Source organism: Temnothorax nylanderi, unplaced genomic scaffold (genome assembly GCF_030848795.1).
Source record: "Temnothorax nylanderi isolate EJ_2023f unplaced genomic scaffold, tnyl_v1.0 TNYL_tig0030_pilon, whole genome shotgun sequence".
NCBI lineage: Eukaryota > Metazoa > Arthropoda > Insecta > Hymenoptera > Formicidae > Temnothorax > Temnothorax nylanderi.
In genome coordinates this window covers 836,896-851,840 of record NW_027249092.1, presented here as the reverse complement: position 1 = coordinate 851,840, position 14,945 = coordinate 836,896, and the positions used below count along the sequence as shown (strand labels likewise).

Genomic DNA, 14,945 nt, shown 5'->3' with positions numbered 1-14,945 from the left:
TATGAGAAGAACGTTAACGGCTCTCACGGCCCTTGCACCGAGCATGACGCGCACGAGGATACGTGAATACTGACGAAAGCTATTTCCAATGCGCTTCCGATCGTGTTTCGCATAAACGTCGTATAATCGTCTCATTTACGTATGACTGTAATAACGACGTAACAAAACAGGACATTTAGCAAAAACGTGCAACAAAAACCAGGCCAAGAGGACATGCACTATATGTACGAAAAATAATCATACAAACAAGGACTGTTACTTCAGAAAAAACAAAAATACAGATAAAGAAACAAGTATATATATAGTCGATTATTCTTGAATTGCAAAAATCCCATTAGTCCCCCCCAATAGTCAATAACTTACTGCTTACGTCTTACTGTATACTCCTGCTCCCATTGTAGACGACGCTTCACGTCTCTCTTATTCGCAAATTGCACGGTCGTATAATATTACTTGCATGATTTTTCGCGAATAATTATGCAAACGAGTTAATGTGGAATTATACAGCCGCAATCGTTTCTTGCATTTAAAAATCTGATCTATTAAAATGTTTCAAAAATTTCACGGACGCGATAATTATTTACTTGAAGATTATCTTTCTCTTGGACATTATTTTAATATAAAAATATTTCTATGTTGCAGATCAACGCAGGGTTTCAACTCCGCCGTTGCGCATCTCAGCCGGTGAGTTTTTCATTTCAATTCACGTACTCGTGGTTTGAGAGCTTTAAATGATTCTCAATTTTTTTATTATAAGATTGTGTGCAATAATTGAGATATTTTTTAACATTCAATCCATTTTCTTCATGCTAATGTGTTATTTATGATATAAAATATTGTCGTATGTGTTAAGAGTGTGACGTGCGCGCGAAGAGAGTTAACACAGAATCATACAATCTAAAAATGGCAAAAGGATAGGTAAGAATCGAGTAAACGTCATACGATCGATCGATACCGTGCTACCGCCCGCGCCGCGCCGCGCGCCTCCTGTCATACTGCCCGCGGTGCGTGCGTACCGTCGCGCGCTCGTGGTGGACAGCTGACCGCCACAAAAAAAATTTAATAAACCGGAACCGAAAAAACTGTAATTTGCGCAATACTGATACTTTTGTTAGCTAGAAAACCGAAACAGAAACTGAAACCTTTATTAAGTATTTTAATGTACCGAAACCGGAATCGAACCGATATTTTCGTCCGGTCCGGTAACAATTTTATAATCGCACAACGACGCGTGTAGATGAATCACGCGCTCGTCGCGTCTCAGAAACACCTGATTAAAATAAAGCAATAAAGAGCGAGCAATCGATGCTTGCTTCTCTCGTTGTCACCATTAAGTTATAACATATAAATCCACGACTCAGTTATTCGATCGGACGAAAATCCCTGTCCTCGATCCGGAATTTTATGCGACACCCGAGCGCTCACTACGTGACGCTATTTTTCTCCCGCCGCGTTATACGCGGATATGATTGGGTTTTTGCATAAGCTCGCCGGCCGTAAACCTCGCTTTTAGGAGCCTGATTACGGGGGGGGGGGGGGGCAATATTGCGCTAGCCCGCTCGTCGTCGACGAGCTGCATCCCGAATAAAATTCCGACACGATGCACGGTCGCGATCAACGACGCGACACAGCAATCAGTTCGACTAACTGCACGTCACGATTTTATCTGATAGATCTTGCCGCGAAATCGGCAAATGACTCTGGCTACGGTCAACGTGACGCTACAAATGCTTCGAAGCATTCCTCTTCTCTTTTCTTTCAATGAAGAAAGAAGAAGAAGAAGAACGCTCCAAAGCATTTGTTGTAGTGTCACGTTGACCGTAGCCTCTATCTCTCAATAAATGGCCACCTATACATAAATTCGCAGTCGTGAGAGCGGCTAATTACTGGAAATGTATCTTCCCCCGTTCACAAAATTCGCTCGTAGTCCAAAGAACTGCTCGAGTAAGCTAATTCCTCGCCGAGTTTCTCATTCCTAAATCCAAAGTCTCATAAATTCAGCGAATCTCTCTCAATGCGCGCTAAGATTTAGTAAAAAAAAAAAAAAAAGAAAGAAAGGAAGGAAGAGCTCACCGGCCGATGCGCAACAGCGGAGTTGTAAGTTGTAAGTAACCCTGCGTTGATCTGTAACATAAAAATATATTTACATTAAAGCAGGGTCCAATCGATACTTGAAGTAAATAATTATATGAAGTAAAACATTATTCTAATAGATATCTGATTTTAAAATGCAAGGGAGAGAAAGCAATAAGCGAGAAAGAGAGAGAGAGAGAGAGAGAGAGAGAGAGAGAGAGAGAGAGAGAGAGAGAGAGAGAGAGAGAGAGAGAGAGAGAGAGAGAGAGGGAGAGAGAGAGAGACGCGACGTAATCTCTTCTCGCGTATGCCAGAGATCGAATACCGAAATTGCGGAATTACGCCGGTGTTAAACCTCGAACGGTATTGTACGAACAATGTCGTACACGTTTACAATATCACACGTAATGGGCGAATCAAGTCGCGCTTGAAAAAGAGACGGAAATCCGCTAGGAATGACAGGACAGCAAAATAAATGAATAAATAAATAATTACTTACCCCACGGTTGCCCCGCTGTCGCCCGATGCCTCCCAGGCCTCCTTCTCCTTTCCTCGAGCCTCCTCCGTTGATCCGTTGTCGCATCTCCGTCGGAGCACTTAAAACTCACTCACGACGCAACGCGACTCATTCACTCGCGAAAATCGACGATATCGTCGCTTATGATCGCGCGACACTTTGCACGGCACTCCCGGTATTAATCTCGCGACGCGGCGCGTACTTAATTACACTTAGGCTACGTTCGCTTTGGGTGCTTTCGTGCTGAATGCATCACTCCATCTTTTTTCAACATGTAATATGCAATAAAGATAGACTGACGCGAGGACTGACGTTTTCAGCACGAAAGCGCCCAAAGCGCGAACGCAGCCTTAATTATACGGCGACGAAAGAATTACGGCGGAAAAGCTATACGATCCGCTTGTCGCCCGTGCGACATGACGGCCGTGACGATGTCGTCCACCACGTCGTCCCGCAGGTAGATGCGACAAGTGAATCTAACATGGCGGGCGGAATTTAGCAAATCGCGCGCGCGGGCCGCGGCCGGCGCGGCCAACTTCACTCCAACTCGTCAAGAGCAATTGTCGCGAGGACGCTACTTGCTCCTCCTACACCTGTACTTTTCGCACTTTGAACAACAAATAACATCGAGATTACTTTTACGTGTTGCAATATAAGCGACGTAAGAGGAATAAATTGATGAATTAAAATCAAAGATCAAAGAGAAATATCCGCGGAACATGCCAACCGAAAATAATACGATCGCTACTTTATCAATTACAAGGCGATTTTGGTTAACTGCAATTAAATTATCGACTTATCAAAACATTGTGTCTATTTCTCACGATCGCCAAATTGTCAAACACGATTAAATATGAGATTAAATTATTGTTGACAGATATACTGTCGCTAGTCGCTAACACGTCGCGGCGTCACTCGATGTAGAGTCCGTTCGATCCCTTTATCCGTGTTCCGAAAACGATGGACGACGGTCACCGGTCACTTCATTCTGAAGTCGAGCGACACGACGCGAGACGGCGAGACGCGAATCAAGTTGACGGTTGGGAAAAGCGAAATCAACCGTCCAAAAGAACGTAATAGAAAGTCACTATTATCGAATGCGACATACCTCGGCATCCGTATCTAATTCCGCGAAGCACATGTATTAAATAAACATTCGATATATTAGGGCTATCGCACAAAATTGCATAGGTTGCAAGGCCATTGCACGTAACAAAGTTTTAGTCATAATCGTAAGGCCGTAAGAAAATAAACCAATCACACTCGATTATTCTTCGAGCTCAAAGAGAATAATCGACTGTGATTGGTCTATTTTCTTACGGCCTTATGATTATGACTAAAACTTTGTTACGTGCAATGGCCTTAAGCATAGCATAAAACCGTCGCGCTGAACCAATGAACATCTTATGTAAATCAATATGGCGACTTTACGCTGGATGCTTATTGGTCTTATGCTAAGCTATGCATTTTGTGTGTGATGGCCTTGATTTCGGGTTCTTTATCCGTTTTATCCGTTCCGAAAACGACGGAAATTCTATTCTGAAGCTGCGCGACACAACGCAAGACGCGAGTCAAGTTGACGGTTGAGAAAAGTGAGACCGATTATCCGAAAGAATGTATAATCGAATGCGATTTATACCTCGGATGTCGGAACGTAACCGATGGTCCAATGAGAAAAATTCGTTATCGAAAAAGAAATTATCTCATTGGGCCATCCGACATACGACTGATTGTAGAACCGGCCTTAAATGAACATTCGATGTATCACACTTTTCTGTAATCTGAATAATCGGACCTGGCGATTCGTACTTATATTACTCTGCGATGTGCGATCCGCGAGCAACGACATCAGAAATCAGAACGGGCCGCGGGCGCCGTGGTAACATGAGCAGTGGGGATAGAGAGGGGTAGGCTTTATGCGATACGCATACCCGGCGTACCCGGCATACCGAACTAACCGACCGCGGCGACCGCGCGGCGCGCACCGTGTGTATTCACCTTACCCCCACTCTATCCCCACTACTCATGTTTACCGCGGCGCCTGTGGCCCGTTCTGACGTCGTTACTTCCGCGCCGCGCGCCCCGCGTTCCTGCTCCCATATCGCATAAATCGCGGAGTAAATACACGAATCGCCGGGTGTCGCCGAGTCCGATTGTTTAGCTTGCGAAAAACTGTGATATATCGAAAGTTCATTTAATTCATGTGCTTCGAGGAATTTATAAAGAATACGAGTGGATCCTGAATCGAGTGCCGCCGCGAGCCGCGACGTGTTTAATTAGCGACAGTATCTATTAACGATTTAACCTCATATTTAATCGTGTTTGACGATTTGGCGATCGTGGAGGACAGACATCATAATGTTCATAAAAATCGATGATTTAATTGCACATGACATAGTTGTCATAGTTAATCAAAGTCGCGTAATCGCGTAATCGCGTTCTCGAGACAGTTGCTCCTGGCGAGTGAAGTTGGCCGTGCGCGATTTACGAAATTCTCTCCGCCACCTTCGCTTCACTTGTCGCGTCTACTTGCGCGCGGGAATCGCGGGATGTCACGGCGCGGCGTCATGGGGTCAAGCGGATCGTATAGTTTCGTTCGTAGTTTCTCCGACCGCGACGTAATTCTTCCGTCGCCGTGTAATTAAGTAAGTACGCGCCGCGTCGCGAGATTAATACCGGGAGTGCCGTGCCTTTAGTGTCGCGCGATCATAAGAGACGATATCGTCGATTTTCGCTCGTGAACGTCGTCGCGTCGTGAGTGAGTGCGACAATGGACCAACGGAGGAGGATCGAGGAGAGGAGAACGGGGCCTGGGAGGCATCGGGCGACGGCGGAGCAACCGTGGGGTGAGTAGTGTTGTTGTGCATTTATTATTTCGCTGTCCTGCCAGTCCTGTGACGGATGGCAGATTCAGCCAATTTCTCAAGCGCGACTTCGTCCATTACATGATACTCATTAACTCGTACGATACCGTTTAACTCCGGCGCAATTTCGAAGTTCGATCCAGCTCCGGCATATGCAAGAAGAGACATTGCGAACGTCGCGTCTCTCTTATTCGCACGGTCGTATAATATTACTTGCACTCATTAATTATGCGAACGAGTTAATGCGGAAATATGAAACCGCTGGCGCGATAATTATTTACCTGAAATATTGATTATTATTTTAGACACGGCTTTAATGTAAAAATATTTTCTATGTTACAGATCGACGCAGGGGATCAACAACTTAGAACTCCGCTGTTGCACATCGGCCGGTGAGTTATTATTTTTATTTTAATCATTTCGAGGCAACGACCATGTATTGAATTATCTCTTTATCATATCGTTTCCCGAGCGAGCTTCTCATTTGAATAAGTGGCTGAGGAAGATAAATTGATGAGTCACAAGGGTAGCATCCAGTATGCGTAAAGATAACAAGATTAACGTGTCTCCCAATTATCGAGAAAACATAGTCAGCGATATACAGTATTTTAATGCGACTGAATCAAAATTATAATCATTATCACCAAATGCTTATCGTACACATTTAAAATATTAATCAGAAAGAAATATATCTTGTTCGTAAATATATTTATAAATTCGTAATGTATTTATAAATAACTTTTATAAATAAATAAGAAACGTACAAAGTATAACGCATGATTAAAATTGTAACAGAAAGAAAAACGAGATGATAGAGTCACTCTGAAATAAGCTGCTGTTTCTTGCGTGGCTTGTAATCTTCAAAACAGTATCTCCACTGTATGGACCGTGCGCATAAGAAAATGCCATATGTCAACGACACTAAAGGGACTGTTCTTTTGAAGCGATTGAATTAAGCAGCTATCAAATTGAAATAAATCATTCAACTGATCATTTCAAAGAAATCTGGAAAAGAAGTTTGCCGTATTAAATCTATCATTAAAAAAATTTTATTACCACGAAAGAAATCTTCATTGACAATCCGAAATGCTTAACGCAGAAAAAAATTTTGAATTTTCTTACTTAAAGTAAAATATATCATGTCGCTTTCAGCACCGATTCTAATTTGTAACGCCTTATAAATTGTCGAGAAACTACAAGTCTTCTTTTTTCTTATCATCAGATCAGCCTATTTTCTACAACACTGTCGTAAACGTCCAGTGCCTTGGGCATGCTCATTGCTATTTCCTTCTCCTTTACATGCATGCGGCGATGACAATTACTAACGGACAAGATCTTGAACACGGGCGTACACGTGATGCCGTGACAAAGCGTAAGGTTGGACTTAACCGACCATGGCGTGGCATGGAACAGCTAAGTGCGAGATACATCACGGCCACCTTACCAACTCCTCAGGTTCTCTCTTTCTCTTTCTCTTGTCCGCCGTCTCTCTTACTTTCTTTCGGTTTGGATAACGCCAACAACACCACCGTAGATAAAGGGCCTTCGGATCGTAAAGCACTCTCGTTAAGAATATGATCCGGGCTTACCTTCGACCAACGCGAACCAGGTACCAACACACCGGTGTGTCACCTCGCCAAGAATGGCGCGAGGGAACGCACCGGTTCGTCGTGAATTACGATCGCTACTGCCCCTCTTAGATATCGTGGTCGCGTATCCACCACCTTAATATAACCTCGCGCACCTCGTCAGTGTATAACGAACCACCATAAACAGCGTCAAGCGTTCACCTTCTTGCTGTACGTATAGCTAACGCCTCTATACGTTTTCGTGTCTGCCGTCGCAGACGGATGAGCCTGCTCCGCTCGATTTATCCTTGAGAACGACCATTGCGACTCGATTATTTATCAGGGAGAATTGCTTCAGGGTTGTTGATACACTCAGACGTGTTCACTGTGCGCCTCTGAGTGTGCACTACTTTAAACTTTTGAATTTCGATCAGCGACAATATGCAGAGCGAACATTCTGTCCGCATCGTAAAGCCGCAGTTGACAAGAAAAATAGTTTAGTCGTCTCAATAGCTTTCTCATGTCATAATAATAAGATATGTCATCCTATCTATTTTAATTCTATGAATCAAAATCATTTCAATTCAACTTCGCGATATCTGTGATACTTAATATTGCACGGAAATATTCAGTGTAGAAATGTTTTAAAATACGCTCTACGGCTTTACTTGCATTTACACTATCAGTAATCAGTAGTGGTTTGCATTTAATATTAATTAAACATGTCTAGAAATAACGTAATTACATAAACAGCGAATGTGCAGTATTCACGGAAGTTCAAGCTTAATTCTAAATACATACCCGACGAAATATAAGTTTTATGACTAGTTGAGGCTGGTGTTACTTTATTGCAGATTTAATTAGGTAATTAGTTTAGGTTATAAATTTTACATTTTATGAGAATATGGATACAAGATAAATATGCGCGAAAATATATGTGGCAATATAGTAAATTAATATTCCGGCATAAATGTGCCTTGAGCTCCGTAATAATTTATTAAAGCTCCATCATCGCTCGATGAAGGTCATAATTCTCATACCAGTTTTATTGATCTCTCCACATAGACTCGTGTGCGCGCTACATCGATATCTTAACCCGCTTTTTTCTTTACATATATGTAATTCTGCAATAAATTGATTATATTACTACTAATTTTTATAAAAATTACCACATATTTTTGATAAAGCGCTCATTTTTAATAAGAGCGAAAGAAGCACACTACAATTTAAATTTAAAATAGTTGTCAAGAAATTATAATAAAATAAGTTGTATGCTGCATCAAGTTATCTGCTGAAAGAAAATAACACATTGTATTTTATATCTTTCAGGCGTCTCAACCGTAGCAAAATCGTTTCGCGCAGACTTTCCTAGAAGTGACAGTGACATATTTGTTTAGAGAATTTGCGGGACGCCACGTTCAAACACAAAAATAATTTTCGCGGTTTTGCGTTTTAAAGCGATAAAAATGGAGGAGCTGAGGGTAAGCGACTGGCGACAAAGCAAAATATAATAAAGCAAGGTCGCGTATCTCATCCCCCGTCCTCATTGGTGCATAACATTCGCTATAATCCCGCGGTCTCGAGATTTATAATCGCGTGGAGCAAATGCGTGCAGGAATGCCCGACGCTCTCGCACGAGAGCAGAGCTCGCCATGGTGACTTGAATTATTCATTCCGGAGCCGTTGCATTTTGTCGCCGGCACTGTATCAAGCGTCTGGCATCACACCAACCGCAAGACGCTCCCGTTGTTTCGCGTAATGCTAGCAATTAAATTCCACAGAAGATGTACCGAGCAAGGATAGTCGGTTCCTCTAATCTTAAGGATATCCGCAATATGATTCACCCTAGTAAGCGGTTGCAAATGGTTACTGATTACCGATTTCTGAACTGTTTTGGCGTAGATATACGTTGCGTTTATACCTATCCATATCATCATCTACATGTTGATATTTCGTACAATTACAATAGGCTAAGATAGCTCAAAAACTTATAGAAATAATTGGTTTCAATCTATTATCTGCACTGGGAGACATTCAGTTTTCGGGGATAATGTCTTAGAGATTTATATCTTCGTGCTGCGCGCGTGACTATTGCACAGAGAGAGAAGCTCGGTGAGGTAAAGGGCAACGTAATGCATGTTCATGCATCGCCATCGAAGTGATTAATGCATCCGAGCAACGTGGGCCAGCGCATGACAAGAAGTACGAGGCATGGACTTGGGTTGCCTGCACGTGCACCGCTGATTTTCTTCCTTTTATCTTCCCGAGGATCTCACTCGTGCTTCCAGGTATACACGTGTGTATGTGTGCATTTATGACATATACGTATAATGCGTGTGTATAGGATACAAAGTTTTGCATAGATATCTGATTTCGTGGCGCTCTTACGCGCGACGCTGTTGAAACGCGCTCTTGAGATCGTTTGATGCGACTCGAGTAAAACGACTTCAAATGGAATTGACGGTATCGTTTGTTAGCTATAGTAGACCAGAGCACTTTGGTCTGCTCGGAAGCTTGTCCAAAATAATTTATCGCTTGCAACTGCAAGATATTCCGCCCGTATTAACATTAGCATTTTAGCAACATTGACATTTTTCGCTTAGATGTGACTAGAAGCATCCCTTATCTGAGGAAAAGTTAATAAATATAATGATACAAAACATTGACAGAAAGAAAATACTATAAAATTAAATATAGACATTAAAATCCGATATGTTAATAAATAATTTTACCATAATATATGTAAACATAATTTTTATTAAATATTATTTATTCCTAGCTGAATTGCGAGAAAATTAAGACGATTACTGTTTATTATTACTTGTAGAAAATTCTAATGCTTAGAATACATATAATATTTTATGCAATCTCATTGAAAGGGGTAGAAAAAAATGGTATCGTATAGGTCACAGGACCATACGTATGCATAGTCGTCGAGTAACATTTGTACCTCCATTATAGGCTGTATCCAAGTTCATAAAATATATAATTTAATATCTATTATAGTGACGGTAATAGGTAAGAAATGTTAACGAACGATCTATAACCGTGTCTACTTAAGCTACTGTGAAATGTCCTTTGTACGTACACTGCTAGTAGGTATTTACGTAAGTAATATTGCAATCAGCGAGTTCGTAATCGTCTATACTCTATGTCATTACGCGCGTGTTCGCTATCTGATATGTTATTTTTCATATTACTACAACTCGACAAGTAATGTTCTATCTTAATTAGCGGGTTTATCGTACTTAATTATTTATAGATATAAGTTATAGGAAAGCGAAAAAATAAGATATTTTCTTAGCAACAAAATATGTGCAATAAATTCAAGCGATATTGATTTAGAAAAGATAATATTGAAGGATAACGGCGCGCACAAATTGAAAATAAAGACTGAGTTCGTAATATATCATGCGGGTTTCCAATATTTTAATATAAATGTTCTTGACATAATATGGATGTCGTATCACAATGTGAATAATTATTGCTCTTCAGATATCGATGTAAAAATATACCTGGCAGGCACGTTAACCCATAAGTGGAACCTCAAGTGCTCTTACAAGCTATGAAAGCGACTAGGCTTGATTACCGGACGATTTATTTGTGGTTCAAGTAACGTTTTCCTCACGAATTAAAGGGTCACGTAAATCGACAGTACTGTTACGCTTGAATTCTGTATCAAGGGGTCAAAGCAAATCCAAAAATAAAAATAGAATAATAATAGAAAATAATTGAACAATAAACGCTATTGTTTTAAATATTTACATGTATAGTACGATAAAAGAATTAAATATTTTATACAAGCAATGCGTGTATACGATTAACTACTTTAATAAAATGTTATTGCTGTAGTACGAGTAAATCTCGTGCATTTGAAATTTCCAAAGAAAAAAAGGGAAGGTCGATTGGTTGGACAATTCTTGTTATTGGCTATTTAATTGGGTCCAGTCTCTTATCCTGCGATATTCTAGGGGTAGCGACCGGCGCTATACTACCAAAATGGTAGTTCTAATCTGCAGCTGGCGGCAATCGCAAAATAATCGTTAGGAGGAGATGGTAGGCGCAAATCTCACTGAATCGTGATTCATCTAATTGATGAATCTTTCATATTGCGCTATCGGCTTTAATATAATTATTTTATAATTATATCTACACAGACATAAAAGATATTTATATTGTATAAATATTACTTATTCGTATAATTAATAAGAGACTAAAGTAGGATATAACATAAATATTTATGGACGCCGCACGTAATAAGATTATAATATTTTTAATCTATAAAATAAATGTGTGTAATGACTTTTATTACATCTTATTTCAATTTTATACACATGGTAAACTGATAGAATGAGATTCTTTTTTTAACTTTAAAACTTCTTTTTTTCTTTAGTTCTTATCTTTTATTCTGGATTTGTAATTATTCAAAGTTATCCGAGATAATTTGGTTTGCTTACGCAAGTTTCCTCCACATATTATATCGCCTTCGCGCATTGTGGTGAACACTTTATTTAATTGACATTGATCTAATACTATTTTCGTATTAATTTTAGACGGACACATCACCCTTAGAGTGCCGAGTGGTAAAGTGAAAGGAGTGCAAACGTAATTTTATGCTCTTAGCAAATTCTGGCGGCCATGCATTTTCCGAAACGTCGACACGTTTACGAGGGTGAGCATCCGACGGCAAAAGCGTGCGTGCTATAACTGTGCATCTATAAATAAACGATGAAATGCGGCAAGCGCGCGGCTTTAATTGGAAGGTCCGGACGCACGCAACGCTCGTTACGATGGGTTTTACTCAGGAATGTAATCAAAATGATGATCTCATCGAATCAAAAAGACACGTCTCGTTGTTCGAGGAGAGCGGTACTGCGTGTATCTATTGGCGAATCTCTATAAATTAGTACCTGCAACGCTCGTAATTGACGCAGAGATACGGCGCGTTGAAAGATTTTTATTGTATCCGTTATAATTCTAACAGGATTAATTACTCTTAAAACTAAACTAGGCGTTTAAAACGGGGCTGAGATCTTCATTAATGATAAAAGAATCTCAAAGAAATATGAATCAAAACGCAATTAACAATTCATGAGAATAATAAAAGAGATGTCGGATAGCTTGATATATGAGAAAGGGAGGAACAGCAAAATAATTGAAAAAAAAAAACGGACTTGGAGAATAGTCAGAATTATAAAATAGTTATAGAACGGAAAGAAACAAAAGAATCAGAATCGCGGGGCATTTCGCAGCCACCCTCTCGCAGAGACTATGTCGTGATGCACAAGTTATTATATGTCAATAGATTTGTGTCTCGTCACATTTGTTTGCCTTGCACGCCCACGTATGCATGTGCTTACTCTTCGGGGATGGCATTTGCGAGGGCTGGTTGGTGTTTGAGCTCGTATTACAAATTCATGGCGGTCGGTGAGGCAAACGCGGATCAACCGCGTGCACGAGATGAAGAGAGAAAATCCATGTAGAACAGAGAGGAAACCCGAGCGAATATCGAGAGAGGAAAGGGTAAAATGCAGTGGCGTCAAACCAATTATTGGTAAAATCGCGTTTATTCGTTCGATCAGTAAGAAGCGTTACTTTATATAAAGTGACATAAATTATAAAGTTTCCTATGTATTTATTGAGAGTATTATCTATACGCAGTTGAAAATATTTTGGGATATTATAACTCTCTGAAAGCATTCTTTGAATTAATAGAGTTTCTATAGTATAGGGCTGCCACAAAGTATCTATAAAAATTATCTTGCATTAAAAACTTATCCTCGAATATAGATTCATTGAATTCTCTCATTTACACTTCTAATGTATGTATATTTTGCCGATATTTCTAAAATCACTGGCGCCATTGAAGTGATAGGCAGGGAGTTCATGTAACCTAGGCAATGAAATAAGAGAGAGAGAGAGAGAGAGAGAGAGAGAGAGAGAGAGAGAGAGAGGGGGGGGGGAAGGGAGGAAGAGAGACAAGTAACGCACAACCGGAGAGCAGAGAGGCGGACATAGAATGCGGCGAGAGAGGCAGAAATTGAGGAGCGCACCCGTTCCCTGTGGCCGTCGTCAATCAGAATTCCGCGAATTAGCGTTAACGGGCCGTTATTGCCGCGTCCATTTGGCTAGTGTACAGTTTGGGTCGTGGATATGAGCCCATAGATTCCCCATATTCTACGCCGTATGGGGCGATGGTGCTGCCGCGCATAGCCCACCGGAATCCGGTTAGTTACTGCCACGCGTTATGGACCGCACCACCTTTCTCTCTCTTTCATCCCCGTCGTTCCCTATCACCCTCTCCCTTCCGCCGCCCTATCTTTCTCCCTCCGCGGCCGTGGAAAGCTCCACCCTAGCGACGGGTACAACGCGAATGGCCGCGGTCTCTCTACCAGACTCTATGCATCTATCGATACCTATTTACCTGTTCGCGCAGGAGCAACGATTTCCCGTTTCTCTAGATAAATGTGCAACCGTAGGGATAAACGGAAATAAAGCCGGATAAAAAAGATTTTTTAAATCGAGCTAAAAGAGAGAGGTAGGAGAGATAACCACTGAATGAAGCAATGATAGAGGATTTATATTAGGCTGTCAACTTTGCACAAGCAGCAGCAATATTAAGGTTGATAAATTAATAAAAATAATTAATAACGGTTGCCATGATGTAACTAACGTAAAATTAACGCGATGGAATATCCCACGGGATAATCTTTACGCCGCAATGATTACACCAATAATAATTAATACCGACATATTTCTCTCATGGCGTATTAACATAATACGTAACTGTTTGTATCAAACAATTCAGGAAAATTATGCTCTTGGGTAACTCGCTATTAAATATGCAAAATTTTTGCGGATTTATACGAAAAAGCGATTCTCTTTGTTCGTTATAGTTGAAATCAGTTTACGCAACGCGAGGAAGGAACATTCAGATGAAACTGCATCTCGCTATATGTAGGTGCGGTAATCTTAATTGATCATTGCCTTGTTTAAACCTTCATACATGGCGAGTTATTCTAGCTACCGATAATTCTCGTCACGTTCCTCGGCTTGTATGATCTGTCTCGTATGTTTGTCAGTTTTGTGCAGATGTCTTAATCCGATAGTATACAAGTCTCGAGCAATTTATGATGATGTTTGAAAAGAGGAATTGCATTATTCTTGATTCTGCGCTTTATTCTTGTGCAATTACAGCACTAGAGCCCGTGCAATTTTATTTATATGCATAAATATAACTTAATAGATAACTTACATATCGCAAAAGATGACTATTATAATCTACTCATTTTTTATTAAAAAAATTAAGAGAAATATGTCATTTTTATGAAAGATATTGTAACATTATCTTTATATTTAGCAAATCATGTTTGTTATTGCAACGATGTAACTGAGCTAATAAATGCAAATGTTAGCTCAGTTTTTTTAGTTGACTGTAATGATCATCTGCGGTTGCGATATATATCATGCTCTACTATCAATTCGTAATTAAAATATCATACCTGTGGAAAGAGATCATCCATATCGATATAGATATTACATATGACAAATGTTTTGAGACGTTAGATAGATTCTGCGCACTTTTGCTGATCAACTATGATGAAGGATTTATAATTTCTTGTTGTTAAACAAACATTATGATTTATGAGAGATTAAGATCTAAAAAATGTTGATTTTTTTTAAGCATGTCTACGAATCAAATATCAAAATATACGAAACAACACAGTTCACGTCAGTCTCTGTACTGTCAACGGTATATACCGTTGCTTTAATGCCACTGATTTTTTTACCTGCTAAAAAAACATCCAACATCGAACGAACCGCATCGCCGAAGAAATAGGGACAGAGGGGGCGATCTCTTTCAAGGACATTGAAGGGTCATACATTACGCGCTTCAGCCGTTTGTTTTGTCATCAACATAGC

The 14,945-nt window shown here is 40.3% G+C and overlaps 1 long non-coding RNA gene across 1 annotated transcript in view; it reads left to right on the top strand.

Moving 5' to 3' along the window:
- LOC139770498 (uncharacterized) overlaps positions 1 to 14,945 on the top strand; it is a 40,684-nt gene that overhangs the window by 10,812 nt on the left and 14,927 nt on the right. The window contains exons 3-4 of the long non-coding RNA XR_011717776.1: positions 643 to 684; positions 5,797 to 5,846. This is a non-coding gene — a long non-coding RNA (uncharacterized lncRNA). The remainder of the gene's footprint in view (positions 1 to 642; positions 685 to 5,796; positions 5,847 to 14,945) is intronic.